Source organism: Sapajus apella, unplaced genomic scaffold, assembly GCF_009761245.1.
Source record: "Sapajus apella isolate SASKATOON/1434 unplaced genomic scaffold, GSC_monkey_1.0 scaffold35, whole genome shotgun sequence".
NCBI classification, from domain to species: Eukaryota; Metazoa; Chordata; class Mammalia; order Primates; family Cebidae; genus Sapajus; species Sapajus apella.
The window spans coordinates 19,860,377-19,876,492 of record NW_022436975.1 but is presented as its reverse complement, the minus strand read 5'-3'; the positions used below and the strand labels follow the sequence as shown (position 1 = coordinate 19,876,492).

The following is a 16,116-nucleotide window of genomic DNA, read 5'->3' as shown; positions in this document are numbered from 1 at the left end:
TACTTTTTCAGTAACATTTTTTCTTTTGTCTCCTTCTGGGTCCTTGATAATATGCATGCTAGATCTTTTGGTATTGTTTCACAGGTTCTTGATACCCTGTTAATTTTTTCTCAGTCTGTTTTCTCTCTGTTGTTAAGAGAGGAAAAATTCTATAGATCTGTGTTCAAATTCACTGATTCGATCTCTCATTTCCATTCTATGATTAAGTCCATCCAACGGGATGTATTAGTATTATATTTTCTACTTCTATAGTTTTCAATTGGTTCTTTTTGTATAACTGTTGTTTCTCCACTCAGAGTTTTTGTTTCTTAAATTTGTGTCAGGGGAATTTGTCATTGCTACATAAAATATTTTTGTAATTACTGTTTTAAAATCCTTGTCACTTGATTACAACATCTGATTCACTTGGGTGCTGGTGTCTGTTTACTGTCTTTTCTCACTCAAGTTGGAATTTCCCTGTGAGTTTCTTACTGCATGATGGACATTTTGGGTATTAGATTACAAAATTACAGATTCTATTTAGTCTTTTTTTTTTTTTGAGACAATTACCCTGTTGATGTGTAGTGTGAGTGGGAGAGTCAGATGGATATTTATACTTAGCTTCACCCTTTTGTTGCTGGAGAAGTGGGTTAGAAATTTAGCTCACTACTAGTTTCTGATCACACGAGTGGTAAGTGGAGTGCTAACTGATCCTGCCTCCCACTACCTTGTTCTGCCTCATTGATATCTGATGGAGATGGAGGCTCAGCTTCCCACCATGCCCTGCTGGCACCATAGTGGGGGAAAATGGAGTGGCATGGCATTGTACCCCCTCATTCAGTCTTGTTGCTGCTGGATATGCATAGGTATTCAGCTCTCTCCTGAGCCTGCTGACTCCAGGAATGTTAACTGGTTCTGACTTGCAACATGTTTTCTAGTCTTGATATTGAGTAGGGGTGGAGGTTCAGGTGACTGTGTAGAAAGACTGATATCACCCAGTGGAGGAAAGAGTGCATCACGGCTTGTTTTCACAGGGTGGAGGGAAAAGGTGAAAGATTACTTCCTTGCTCATTCCCACTGAAGCCATGGAGGTCGAAGGAGGATTTTCTTGTAATGTTTACAATATATAGTGGGACAAAAATGTTTTCTGTTGATAGGCCACCTTTTCCTTACACCTTGGTGAGGAAGAATAGAATATTCTAGAAATCTTTTGTGTTGTTTTGAGTGTCTGTTGGTGGTTTGCAGTTGAAGGGTTCTGCAGTGTTCTGTCTAGAATATATAGAAGGCAGTTACAAAAACCGAGGTGACTCATCACTGTGTTGCTCCTTAAGTCCTGAGGTCTCTAGGCAGTGTATCTTCTTTCCACCTTTCAATGTCTTTCTGTGCTTGTATTCTGTAGTATATCTGGAGTTTTTATAATTTTTCAAGAGAGAAACTGGGAGGAGTGAAGTCTACTCCATCTTGGCGGGAATCAGAAGTCCCATTGTAGATTTTTTTTTACATATATACATATACAAAAAATTAGTGAAATCAATTCAATAATAGAAATAAAACTTCATGTATTCTCCACATTTTAATATAGACCTTATTACGTGTAATTCTGGAACAAAAAGATCAAAAATTTTACTAAGGAACTATTTCTGCATTATTTTGTACATGTGTGGGCACACAAATTATTGTTTATGCCTGAAAGTCTTCTGCCATCTCCAGCTCAGTGGTTATTCCATAAATATGTTCTTCTTTGTTTTTGTTGTGAATAAACTGAGACCATACCCAGAAAAAAAAATTTCAATTCCTACTATAATTTTCAAATTGTTTTATGCCAAAAATAGTCTTTAGGCACCTCAGGGACCTGGGGCAAGAATAATGGACCCTGGTGTACAATTTATAAGAAGAAGTGAGGCAAAGGAGACAGGATAGACTCTTTGAAGTTGAGCTGAAATTGTTGGTATTGGTATGAATTCACAATTTTTAATATATATAGATGAATGGATATAGAAATAGGTTCACATATGAGTAAATACATAAGTCTGTATGTGGATATATGTGTGTATGTGAGGAGGGTGTTTCCTGGTTCTATCCTCTATCCTTGAGAAAGACTGGAAAGCAATGACACCACAGTAGCAATGAGCACACCGAGAAGCCAGATGTTGTTTTCTAAATATTATTTCCCAACAAAAGGAACCAGAGATTTCTGGAGAAACAACTGACCTCAAAATCAGAGCAAAAGAAAAATGCATAAGAACTTTGAACATCTTTTTGGGTGAAAAAATAGGAATTGCTTGAAGAATGATTAGGAAGTATCAAGAAAATAGCTTAGGGGTGCTTTTATTAGCCAAATCTAGAAAAAAAATAGCATTAAAATTATATGATGGTAAAGGATTATAACCAAGTGGAAAATAGGAATCTATATGTACATGCTTATCTGAGTGAATGAATGAATAAGTGAAGGAAAAGAGAAATCTCTGAGAGTAGTTTGCCAATGAATAAGAAATGATTGATTTTAAAAATGACTGGTTTTGGCTATCTCACAGTAATAACTGACAAAAATCATCAAAATATACTCAACTCTTGTGCATGTTTGATAGAGATTAGGATAATTAAATAGTTACAAAGTATCTTTTCATTAAGGGCTTATTAAAATACTTAAAATGTAAAAGCATCATTAATTATTCTTAAATTGTAGAAATCTGGCAGACACTCGGCTAACCAAGTGATAAAACCAACATCACATGCATCCATTGAAATCATATAATGAGAAGAATACAGGATCTTCTGGGGTGCTCCTGCCAAAAAGTACATAACCTGAATCTAGGAAATATCAAGCAAACCCCAAATGAGGAATATTCTACAAAGCAACTGATCTATATGCCTCAAAAATGTTCAGATCATGAAATTCAGGGAAAAAATAAAACCCTGAGGCACTGTTTCAATTTAAGAGGTTAAAAGAATGCGACAACTAAATGATTGGATCCTGAACCAAAAAGGAAAGCACTTATAAATAATATTATTGATGCAAAGCACATAATCTGAATGAGGTCTATGAATTAAATGGTATTATTTTAATTGGTGTTGATTTCCTCATGTTTATTATTGTATTTTAATTATATAAGAGCATGCTTTTGTATGTGTGCAAGTGTATACTAAAATACTTAGAGCTAATGGGGCATTATATCCATAACTTTTGAACAGTTAAAAAATAAAAATGTATGTGTGTGTGTGTGTGTGTGTGTGTGTATATACACATATGTATGTATATGTATGCATATATATATACATATGTATGTATAATGTATGCAAGGGGAGAGAGGAAAAGGGAAGAGAGATATGGAAGAGGGAGCGGGAGAGAGAGACAGAGAAATAATGAATATTTCTTATACCTGGGATATCTGCATGATGAACATGTAGGAAAAAGAAGGTTTTCTCTTTAGGGCAGTGTCTGTTTTAGTTTCCAGTACTGATTTTTCAGTTCTAATCCTTTGGTGATTGAACTTGGAAATGAATAAATTTGGATAGTTAGAGATTTTGCATTTGCTAAGATGATAAGATTTCATTAATAATGATTTGACTAAATGCTTGCTAAAGGGGATTTAGGTTTGCATTTCTTTATGCAAGCTAATGGTAGAGATTATTTTAAATTATTATTGTAATTGGCTCTGGGCACACTGACCCCCATGTGAATTTGGCAGAGTCATACAACTTTCTTTGACTAACGAAATGTGAGCAGAAGTATCATGTTTCATTTTCAGGTGAAATTATTAAGAACCAGTGTATGCATCATTATTTTTATTTTTCTTATTGACCAAGAGGCATGTATCATATTGAAATGAAATTTCTGTCATATTGAAATGAAGTTTCTGTCATCTTGGGACCTTGAGTAAGCTGAATTTAGAGCTTAGCTGACTAATGATTGATATCAAAGTGAATGATAAATTAATGCTGATATTTTGGTGGCTGTTTGTTAAGGTTGTGTAAACTAGCTGGTTATAATCACTAGCCTTGACTGATCAAGGCTAGTGTTTAGTGTTCACGTAGAGTAGCTCATTGAATATAATCATCCATGAGGTCAGTTTTATTGCCTCCATTTCACACATGAAGAAAGTGAGTCTCAGAGAGATTAAGTAACTTGACTAAGGTCACAAAGCTAAGCTGTGGCAGAACTGGAAAAGATGCCTTCAAACACAGAACGATATGATGATTTTGTGAAACATGCTGTCCAATGGTTATATGTCCAATGGCATATAACCATTGGAATGACAGTGAGAAATAAATCGAATCCAATCATTAAGCTAATTTGAAGGAGCTTTTCTTATCAGTTCTTGGCATGCTGAGCTTGTGGTGGGGAACTTCAGGCGCCCAGAGGAGTCAGAGATCTCTAGGTGAAAAATAGCTCATCTTTGAGTTTCTCCTATCTGTGAGGCTTTGGACAACTTATTTAATGCTCTCGGTCTCTCTTTCCCATATACAAAATGTGGTGAAAAAAATATTGACTACAATGGACTACTCTGAAATGTAAATTAATTATATTTGCAAAATACTGATGAATTAGTTCTCTGTTTTCTTCCCTCAAGTGAGGGGTTCTCTCTCTCTCTCCTTTTCTTTCTATGTGATAACTGGTTTAGAAACATTCTAAGATGCAGACAGTGTGATAATTCACAAAACTTCCAGTTACTTCAAATTAATAGGAAGATCTCAAAAGTTAAAAAAGAATAATATTCATTAAACTTTGTTGTGAAACTTCATATATAAAAGATTACAGGATAAGAAATATACTGCCTTGTGATATATAGAGTAGAATCACAGGCTTTAAAATTCCAGTCATATAATTTCCTAAGTTGTCTGGTTTGAAAATTTGGGCTGTTCAGATTACCTCTGCCATGCACTCATGAGCAGTTCTCCATTCTCTGGGAGGGTGGTCTTTTCCAGGAACTTTCAGTTGCAAACTATTACAGGAAAAATCTATTCTCTGGCCAGTCCTCTGGTTCCCTATTTCCATTTGAGCATGTTTGTCAGTCAATAAATTCCTGCCTTTTGCGTGTCTCGCTATATATCTGGTGTTCTTCATTAAACAATGAAATACTCAGACATTTTCCACTTTCTTCACTTCAGCTGAAACTTGTTTGGCAAGGCATGAACATAACTCAGCCTGCTCTTTATGGCTTAATGGGGAAAAGCCATTCCATGCCAATGTGAATTTCCTCACTCTTCTGTTATGCTCACTGACAGCAATGGGTGCTTTCTTCTTAAATAAGATGGAAATATTCTGATATTGCCAGACAATTACTTGATAGTACTTGGCTTTTGTTTATACATTTACCAATGATCCCACTGGAGACTCCCTAATAGAAGTAGTGTTGGCCAACCTAAAAGAGCCCTTGGAATTCCAATAACATAGGCTGCTTGCTTTTCCCCTGTCTTGTTTATTTTCAGTCTATAGTTTCATTAGGTTAAATTTCCTTTATTTAGACTTCAGCAAGAACAACTGACATAAAGAAAAGTCAGTTCTTTAAAACTTAATTTGAAGAGACAGTGAAGTAAATCACTGACATAAAAATATCAGGTCACATACACAGGCTTATTCACGAAATGGCCCTAGTGGAGCACTCCTTAATTCCAGCACTAGGGCAAGTATGTGTCCAGAGGTCAACTAGCATCTTGGAATTCAGAGCTGTGGTGCTCTGACTTCCTGTTTGGCAACTGTGGTTTCATTGTAAAATTAAGGTTTGACAGCATGTTTGACATTAGATGGAAATATGTGCTTTTAGTCAACTCGACCCTTGCCCAATACTGTTGAAAGTACTCTGGGTACATGACTTTGAACTTTTTCTGCAAGAACAAGAAGAAAATCAAATCAATGTGGTATGATAACAAGAGCTGTTTTCAATATTCACTTGGTCCCTCATTCGAGATGGCTCAGTATTTGTTCAAAAGTCTTCCAAAACAAGGATTGTTTGCATATTTCTAAGGAAAATAAGTGGAGGAGGCAAAGTTTTTTTACATCATCTAATGTACTTTTGTCACTAGGGTACCATCTTGTAATCATTTAATTCTTTCTCTTCCTACTGCTACGGCTTTTATGTAGTCACTCAATATTTAATCATCAGTCTCTACCTGGACTAGTATAGTAACATTTTCATAATACCCCACACTCCCCTGCATTTAAAATATTGCAGTTAGTTTACTATTCTCCGAGGAATGACTTCAATATCATGTACTCATCTGAAACACTTCAATGGTTACCAGTGCCATCCCAGGAATAGCTGTACCGCACAATATTCAACACCTTCTACAATGTGATCCCAACCTTCATACTGAATCCACCATCTTCCCCTTCAGGTACAAACACACGTATACAGAATTTCCACGCATGCCCATACTTCCTTGCACCATGTCTTTGCTGTTTACGTGTTCTTCAGGACTACCTTTCTCTATCTGTTTATGCTTAGATTGTACACAATTTTACCACTCATGGAAAGCATTCCTCCCACGTGAAGTCTTTCTTTATCCTCAGTATTTTGCAATAAAAAGAACCCTTCTCTCCTATAATATATATCTATTCAAATTAATAAGAATTTTTTCTTATAGATATCTAAAAGATACATTTTGTTAAAACTCTTTTTGTGGCATTTTATTTGTAAGTTTTAGAGTTGTTTATAAAATATAGATATGGATTTCATATAAAAATTTAGATTGGCACATATGTGATTGAGGTTCTATATATGGTTTAAAAGATTTAGTCTTTCAAATTACCTCTCTATGGAGTGAACATGACTAACTCTTCTTTTCCAATTATATAATTCTATTTTAAGGTGGCTTTTTCTCAATAAATCACACATAAAAATCATTTAAAAAATTTTGCTGATGAGCCCTTCGAAAATATAACAGTATGTGTATCATTTTTCTAGACATTTATTCTTTCAATTTTGTACCAAAATTATTTACATAAATGTCTTCTCTTTTACTAGTCTCTTAATTCATTGAAGTAAGGATGTATACCTGATTCATCTGCAGTTTCCTGAAATTCTGAATACATAATGTTACATATATTGTGAGTAAAATAATGGATCAATCAATCTGATAGGTCATCATTGTCACCTTTCTAATTGAATAAAAAGCTTAGGTAGTTATTATGCAAGATAAAAATTGCAAAAGAAAAATGTTTTGGATAATAAAAAATGGATAACTCACATTGGTAAATAATTTAGAAAATTCTATTTAGCTTCCACAATTTTAAATATAAGCAGGCAACACATTCCAGCTTTCTCCATAAAAGCAGGTATCTAGAAAGAAATCAGACTAATTCGGGAAATAAGTAGTATTCTATTTTTACATGCCTCATTTTTCAATAAATTCAGTCATATATATATAAGTAATTTTTCTGTGAGTTTTGCTATGATTACCATATTACTTTATGGATAAGGTCCTAATATAAACATATAAAATATTTGGAATGGTATTAATATTTTTAATTCCTCTGAGAGTAGAATATCTGTTAGTTTATGTTCCTTCATGTAGAGTTTTAAACTCTGTTTTGAGACATTATACAATTGTTATTGAGATTAAAAAGAAGTTACGTGAGCCCAAATTTTGATTGTCAAAGGAAGTGAGGAGCAAAATGACATGAATAATTCTTTTTGACGTGCTTCAGCCATTACTTACATTTTCCCCCTACTTTCACTGCTCCGCCATTGCCATTTACCAAGCAGAGTTGCCTACATGTTAAAAAGAGAGAGGTTGTGTGATTTGCTGCAACTGTCTTCAAGATTTTGACCACCTTCTACTGGAGGTGCTGTAGGATGCTACACAGGCCAGAAGGAGCTATCAGTATGTCGGGGAAGCAGTCAGGTTTATTTGAAATCCCCATGTTCTGACTATTTCAGTTTCTAGGTCCTTCAAAGAAAGCACTGCTTAGCATAAATATAAGGCAAAAGATGATGCCAATCACATTTTTCAATAGGACAGATTGATAACAAGAAAATAATCAGCAAAACCGTTTGCAAAAAGCAGACATAAACTCCTGCATATTTTATGAAATCTAGTACTCTTCATCTTTTGGAGGTAGATTGAGATCCAAGATTGCCAAAGTCTTTATTTTATTTACTCTCACTTAAGAATGAAAGAGAAGAGGGTTAGGAAATTATTGTTTTCAATATAAAAGCATGAAATAAACAGCATGGACCAGAAATCACTAAGCTCATATTTCATGGTTTAGTCAAGGAGTGAAATGGAGCAGCAACAGGAAGCCTACTCAAGGGTTTCTCTTGCGGGGTGTGATGGGAGGGGAAACAAAGCTGTCAGGGCCATCTGGAATATTCTGGAATATTGCTTGCTTTTGGTTTATATTAAAAGCTATATAGTGATACTAATGTTAGTGAAAAGGTAATTGTCCAACATTTCTATGGATCTTCGCATCAACATTTTTAAACTCTTAGGATATTTATGGTTTTTTTTTGTTTTATTAATCTTTGGATGTTGTGTGGTCAACAATCTTGAATAGCCCAGAAATTCTGGTATATCTCTGGTAGTCAAGATCATAGGAATGAGGCAGAGGTCACTCTGTCAATTCCCACTGACACATGAGGGGGCTCTTTTGACCCTCGCCAGGCTGGGTCGCAGTGGCCCCTCTAACAGTCACCAGCTCTGCCAAGACATTTCTGTGCTGGGGAGGAGAGATATAGAGGAAGTCTAGGAGAAGAACTGCTTGGGTGCTTCACTTCTTTTCCCTCCCTTCTGGCTTTATCTCTGCCTTACTGATGGACTCAGAAGTCCACAATCTTTATTAAAATTCTAGTTGCAAAACTTTGGTTTCTTTACCGTCTGATAATGGACTAAGATTGTCTAAGGTGGAGAAAGGATTGGGGAGAACATGAATGAGAATGTTTTGAAAAAATCTCTCTCTCGGCCAGGCGCGGTGGCTCACGACTGTAATCCCAGCACTTTGGGAGGCTGAGGCAGGTGGATTACCTGAGGTTGGGAGTTCAAGACCAGCCTGACCAACATGGAGAAATCCCGTCTCTACTAAAAATACAAAATTAGCTGGGCATGGTGGTTCATGCCTGTAATCTCAGGTACTTAGGAGTCTGGGGCAGGAGAATCACTTGAAAACAGGAGGCGGAGGTTGTGGTGAGCAAAGATTGCGCCACTGCACTCCAACCTGGGTAACAAGAGTGAAACTTTGTCTCAAAAAAAAAAAAAGAAAAAAAAAAAAACAACTTCTCCCTCTCTCTCTTCTCTTAAATGGTTTACCACAAAAGATCTTTAAATAAAGCATCTGTGGGGCTTTGTTAAGTACACAGCTGGGACAAATGCAATGACCTTTGTTTTCTTGCCAATGAGATATTCCATGTTGCAATGCTGAACAAAGCATATTTTTGATAGAAAAAAATAATGCATCTTCCTAGTTGCACTGTTTAGCGTGGTAGTCATTTATCGTGAATTTCCCAATATATGGCCGTCCCATCATACGCTTTTTGCTTTAGCTTATGGCTACAGATTCACCTCTTAGAGCTTCCATTTTTAGAAAATCTTTTAATAAGACCTCAGATTCTAAATACTAACAGCCCTTATTACTAATAATTACATAATTATGAATAATTACATTATTTAATATTCCATTATTATAGTGGAAAGCATTCCTCTAACAGTCAATAAAGTGTTATATGTGGAAGACTACCTGTAGCCTATTTGCAGTCATTTATCTTGTAATATGTATATAATTTGAAAAACATAGCGTTATAGGTATAACTGAAATTACACAGAGTTCTTTAATCACCCTCTCCCAGTTAATGCTAGAGTTTTAAATTTAAAACAAGAAGTAACACTTAAAAGCAAGATGAAAATAGAATGTGTTTATAATCTCCCATGGCTGTTCTATGATTCCTAAACATTCTGAAAGAAGATGTGCTGGTACAAGGAATCCAGGATCCCCGTTTTTCCTGCCTCTCTGCTGCCATCACTCTTTGAGTACTTGCTTGCTGGAGGCTATAGCCCAGCTCCCTCCTCCATACCTTCCAGCCCGCAACCCTATAAGATATGTCTGGAGTTGAAACATCACCTTAGGCCGCTTGCCTCATGCAGAAAACCTTGTTGTACTCTACATCATCAGAGCTCAGAGGAACATGGAAGTACTTGCTTGGTTCAGATTGCCAGTATATTTTCATGATTCTGTTTTCCCTACCATTGGTCCTTCTCTCCAAAGATCTGTAGAAAACCTCTGTCCCCTAAAGCCGCTCTTATTCCACCTCAGGTACAATGGCCAGTTTTGATTGAGTTCCTCTTGATCTCAAGAAAGTTGTTGCTAAGGCTAATTTTTCACGTCCCATCTCTGGTTCTCATATGCTGCTATTCTTACATAATTCTACCAAGGCCTTCATGTTTTAAAAAATCATTTCTAAAGAAAAGTGATTTTTCTTCCTCACTCTGCCTCCTCTCTGATTCATTTCTTATTCTCTACTTTCTACACCACAGTTATGGTTGCTCATTTCTATTGTTTATCTGAGATTTTTTCTTGCCCTCAGGCTCACAAACTGCAACCCTAGCACTAATGAATGTATGCACACATCCATTCGGAATAGACATATACAAACATGATATTCTGTTTACAAAGATTTCATGGACGAATTATAATGGAAGTAATTTCAGACTATTTTCTATAGTGCTACATATTTTAGTTTTGCCTTTGAAAGTTTGGCAACCATTAAAAATGTCCAACTTATCTACAGGTAACATGAGCATATTGAATAAAAATAGTGTAAAACTTGGGTTAATGGTATTATTTCTTTTTTATTTAAAATTACTCATCTTCTTCCACGTGGCCATTTCTTTGTTACCTATAGAAGACTAGAAATACATGGCCACACAAAAATGGAAGGAGGCTCAAACTGGTGCTATGTCTGTCTGTCTTGACAGAGGACCGTGACCTGATTCTTATTAAAATGCAGTTGCCAAATGGCAGTTTTGTGTGTGGTGCTCTACGAGGTATAACAGAAACGACCTGAAACAGCACCATGACCCTGCCCTCTTGTTATGAAATAACCTCTTTAATTAAAACTTGTTGACTGGAGATGAGTGTGGGTCTGTCTTGGTGCAGCTCTAGTTCTAACTAAAATGAACGAAGCATACTCCTTCTACCTATGCCACTAATTACAAATATAAACCCCAGGTAGAATACGCAGAGCAACTATCTGAGGGCCCTGAAAATAAATAATGACAGATAAGTTGGGGGCCAAAATAAACACTAGAAGAATTACCTCTACAGTGGTGAATTTCCTTTTTCATTTATTTGTCTTCACTGTTACCTTCTGCCTGAGACTCTAGGGCAGCACGAATCTCTGAACTGCACAGTAGTAACAAGCAGAGAAAATTCAAGAGAACCCTACCCTCCTTGTTTTGGCCATACGTCAGAAGGAAGGACCTCTGTGGGACAGAGATGGCAGCGGGTGTGAAGTGAAGCTTTTTAAAAACTTTAATAAAAACTCTCTTGTCTGGCTCCAGGCAAACCCCAGTCATGAACAGAGGCACTCTTATACCATTGTCACCATACAGTCTCCTAAAACTTCTGAGAAAAACCGCTTTCCTCTGACCAGAGGACCCCTATGTTCCAAAGAGTGAAGAAAAAGATTCTCATTATTTTTTTCGCTCCCTGTTCTCTAGCTCCTCTGCTCCCAAGGTAGACCCAGTTTGGCAGACTCTAAAAACACGGAGAAGTCAAAACCTCGGCTTTTTAGCAGGGAGCCAGGCAAAAGGGTGGAATGGAGGCCTGATAGTGTGAGGAAATCACAGAGGAAATTTTGTAGGGAAAAATCTCAAAACCTCCAAAAAATTTCCTTTAAAAATAATGAACTGAAAAACAGCCTCAGGCAGGCCCTTCAAAAGGTGTTCCAGAAGAAGGCATTGTTATCCTAGCAGATGACAGCTCCATGTGTGTTATTGCTTCTGGAGACCTTCCAGTGGGACAGGATGTGGAGGTAGAAGATGGTGACACTGATGATCCTGGCCCTGGGCAGGCCTAGGCTAATGGGTGTGTTTGCATCTTAGTTTTTTTTTTTTTTTTTTTTTTTTGAGACGGAGTTTCGCTCTTTTTACCCAGGGTGGAGTGCAATGGCGTGATCTCGGCTCACCGCAACCTCCGCCTCCTGGGTTCAGGCAATTCTCCTGCCTCAGCCTCCTGAGTAGCTGGGATTACAGGCACGCACCACCATGCCCAGCTGATTTTTTGTATTTTTAGTAGAGACGGGGTTTCACCGTGTTGACCAGGATGGTCTCGATCTCTTGACCTCGTGATCCACCCGCCTCGGCCTCCCACAGTGCTGGGATTACAGGCTTGAGCCACCGCGCCCGGCCTGCATCTTAGTTTTTAACAACAATGTTAAAAATGTTTAAAAAATAAAATAATAATAATAATAAAGCCAGAAAATGCTCATAGAATAAGAATATAAAGAAGGTATTTTTGTGTAGTTGTACAATGTGTTTGTGTTTTAAGTTATTACAAGAGTCAAAAGTTAAAAAAAATTAATTTATAAAGTTAAAAAGTTACAATAAGCTAGGGTTAATTCCTTATTAAAGAAAGAAAAATATTTTATAAATTTAGTGTAGCCTAAGTGTGCAGTGTTTATGGAGACTACAGTAGTGGACAGTCATGTCCTAGGCCTCCACATCCACTCACCCCCCACTCACTGACTCACCCAGAGCAACTTCCAGTCCTGCAGGCTCCATTCATGATAAGTGACCTACTCAGATATATCTTGTAATATTTTATACAGTATTTTTACTGTTTCTTTTCTATGTATCGATAAATTTAAATACACAAATATTTACCATTGGGTTACAATTGCCTACAGTATTCAGTACAGTGACAAGCTGTGCAGGTTTATAGCCTAGAAGCAATAGGCTATTTCAGATACCCTGTGTGTGTACAGTAGCCTAGGCCATCTAGTTTTGTGTACAAGTACACTCTGTGATGTTCACATAATGACAAAATCACCTAATGATGTATTTCTCAGAACATATCCCTGTTGTTAAGCAACACATGACTATATATATGTAAATAAAATATATATGCACACATTTAATTGTTAATTGTCTATTTAAAGTACAAGAGATGGCATGACTGTTTTGTAAACCCCTATCCATATCCTTAGCACCTAAAATAAAGTTTGGCATGCTTCATGCTAAAGTTTATGCTAACTGCTAAAATCATTTCTGCTGAAAGAATAACGAAATCAATTAATTTCAAATAATTTTTTAAGCATTGGTCAATATGAAATATCAAGAAGTTAAAGAAGATTCCACAGGCTGGGTGCCATGGCTCACGCCTATAATCCCAGCACTTTGGGAGGCCGAGGGGGGCAGATCATGAGGTTAAGAGATCAAAACCATCCTGGCCAACATAGTGAAACCCCACCTCTACTAAAAATACAAAAATCAGCTGGGCTTGGTGGCGCACCTGTAGTTTCAGCTACTCAGGAGGCTGAGGCAGGAGAATCGCTTGAACCTGGGAGGTGGAGGTTGCCGTGAGCCAAGATTGCACAACTGCACTCCAGCCTGGTGACAGAGTGAGACTCTGTCTCAAAAAAAAAAAAAAGATTCCACAACAGTGGAATATTGTAGGCAAATATTACTGTATCAACACAAACAAATACAGATACACTTCAACAATATGTTAAAAGTGCCTTCTCCCCTCTCTACATCTTCAATAGTTATAGAAAAAATAGGAAAAAATATTTTCTTGATGTAACTAAAAATTTGTAGATCTCATACCAAAAACTGAAGTGAGAATACAATGATACTACAAAGACTTCTATTAATATAAGGGATAAGAAAATGATACCACATGAAAAAAATAAAACTGCTGGTCAATAGAAATTAAGAGAAGAAATAAGAGTACAAATATTGGAAAGGAATAATCAAAATACTTTAATTGCAGATGGCTTGACTATAATTAAAAAAAAAAACAGAAACAGAAATAAGATAATTCAGTAGGGTGGTGTTTTATCAAATTAAAATACCAAAATTAGGGAGCATTATTTTGTACAAAAATGAAATCAGACTAATGGAAGGAAAGATGTCATACACCAAGGCCTCAGAAATAACAAAGCTGGATTATTTAGTACTAAAAGATTCTACTAAGGGACACAAATGAAGGCTGTAATAAACTGAGCATAAATGCAAATTTTATACAGTTTATTCTCTCAATTCAGTATGAATCTAATAATAATACTGTATTTTTGATGTAAACTAAATATTATTTTTTAAAGTTTGAAAATATTAAAAACAAAATATTTAAAAACAATAAATCTGACAGGAGAGCAAACAGGGAAGTTTAAATATATCACAAAATGGTAGTTACTGAAACATGTGGTACTGACACAGGAATAGACAAACATGTCAAGCTACAACATTGAGCCAATATACAGGTCTGGTAGTTTACAAAATAGTAAAAGTGGAATTGGAAATCATGATTTGTATTATTCAACATTATTAAATAAATTCAATTTGTATATTCAATAAATGATGTAAGAAATACTGGCTAGACAAAGGTAAACTCCTTATATCATCTTTCATATCAAAATAAATTCCAAGTGCATATAATATTTAAATATAAAAAGTAAAGCCGTTAATGTATTAAATATAACACTTCTTTTTTGTAACAGCTTTATGAGATATAATTCGCATACCATACAATTCATTCATTGAAAATGTACAATTTATTTTTAGTATGTTCACAGCGTACAACCATCGCCACAGTCAACTTCACACTTTCATTTTCATCTCTCTAAGAAAAACTCTCACACCCTATAGCACTCAACCTCCATTTCCCTAACAGCTCTTCTCCCAAGCCCTAGGCAGGCTCTTACCTATTTTCTGTTTCTGTAAATTTGTCTATTTTGAATATTTTATATTAATGGCATTACACAATATGGGATCTTTTTTCACTGGCTTTTTTTCACTTAAGGATAGTGTTTTCAACGTCCATGTTTGTTGTAACACATGGCAGTGCTTTATTTTGTGGCTGAATAATGTTTCATTACATGGATATATCATATTTTATTTAACCATTTATCAGCTGATGGACATTTAAGTTGTCCACTTTTTAGGCTGTTATGAATAATGTTGCCATAAATATTCACATACAAATTTTCATGTGAACGTACATTTTCATTTCCTTTGAGTATATACCTAGGAGTGGAATTGTTGAGTTCTTTTAAGGAATCCCTTACCTGTTTTACAAAGTGGCTGCATCATTTTAACTTCCTCCCAACAGTGTATGAAGATTCTGGCTTCTCCACATCCTTTGAATGCTTGTTATTATTTGTGTCTTTGATTATAGCCGCGTGGATTTGCTTTTGACTTTCTTTTTTATAATTTTGCATAACTGTAAAAGGCCGCTTAGCGCAGGGGTTGAGTGCAGGCTCCATGGTAAGACTATCTTGGTTTAAATTGGGATTCTGCCACTTGCCAGGATGATCTATGTAACATCTGCATCTCAGTTTACTTACATGTATAAAAAGCACTGGAGGACTACACACTGGGGTCTGTTGGGGGGAAATAGGGGAGGGACAGTGAGGGGTGGGGAGTTGGGGAGAGATAGGATGGGGAGAAATGCCAGATATAGGTGAAGGGGAGGAAGGCAGCAAATCACACTGCCACGTGTGTACCTATGCAACAATCTTGCATGTTCTTCACATGTACCCCAAAACCTAAAATGCAATTAAAAAATTTTTTTAGGATTACGTGAATTAGTATGAACTCATTGTTTCGGCTAGTAAAGACACTAGAAGACACTTTCAGATTTAAATTGTTTACTTCTTACATATATAGCAAAATGAAGAGTAGCCAAAGGTGCCAGCTCCCTGGCCCTCATCCTATATGCTGAAATGGATGACACCAAAACAAAAAGAGCCAGTAAGTGCAGCACAAAGGCGTGGCATACTTCCTCATGGAGAAGCCAATTCTTGGCTACAGCTGAGCAGTTGTGTGGTATGCAGCTGTATCCTGAGGGGGTGAAAAAGAATGTTACATATCTTCAGATCACCAGATGTAATGAGAAAGCATTTCATGACAGCCTTTCAGGGGAGAATGGACAGTGAGCGGAGAGGGCCGGAGAACAGCTCCTCACAAGCCTCTTATCCTCTTGTG

General features: G+C 36.4%; 1 long non-coding RNA gene across 1 annotated transcript in view; it reads left to right on the top strand.

The window, feature by feature from the left end:
- Nucleotides 1-16,116, top strand: part of LOC116563601 — a 204,106-nt gene that overhangs the window by 880 nt on the left and 187,110 nt on the right. The gene's annotated exons all lie outside the window — the stretch shown is intronic.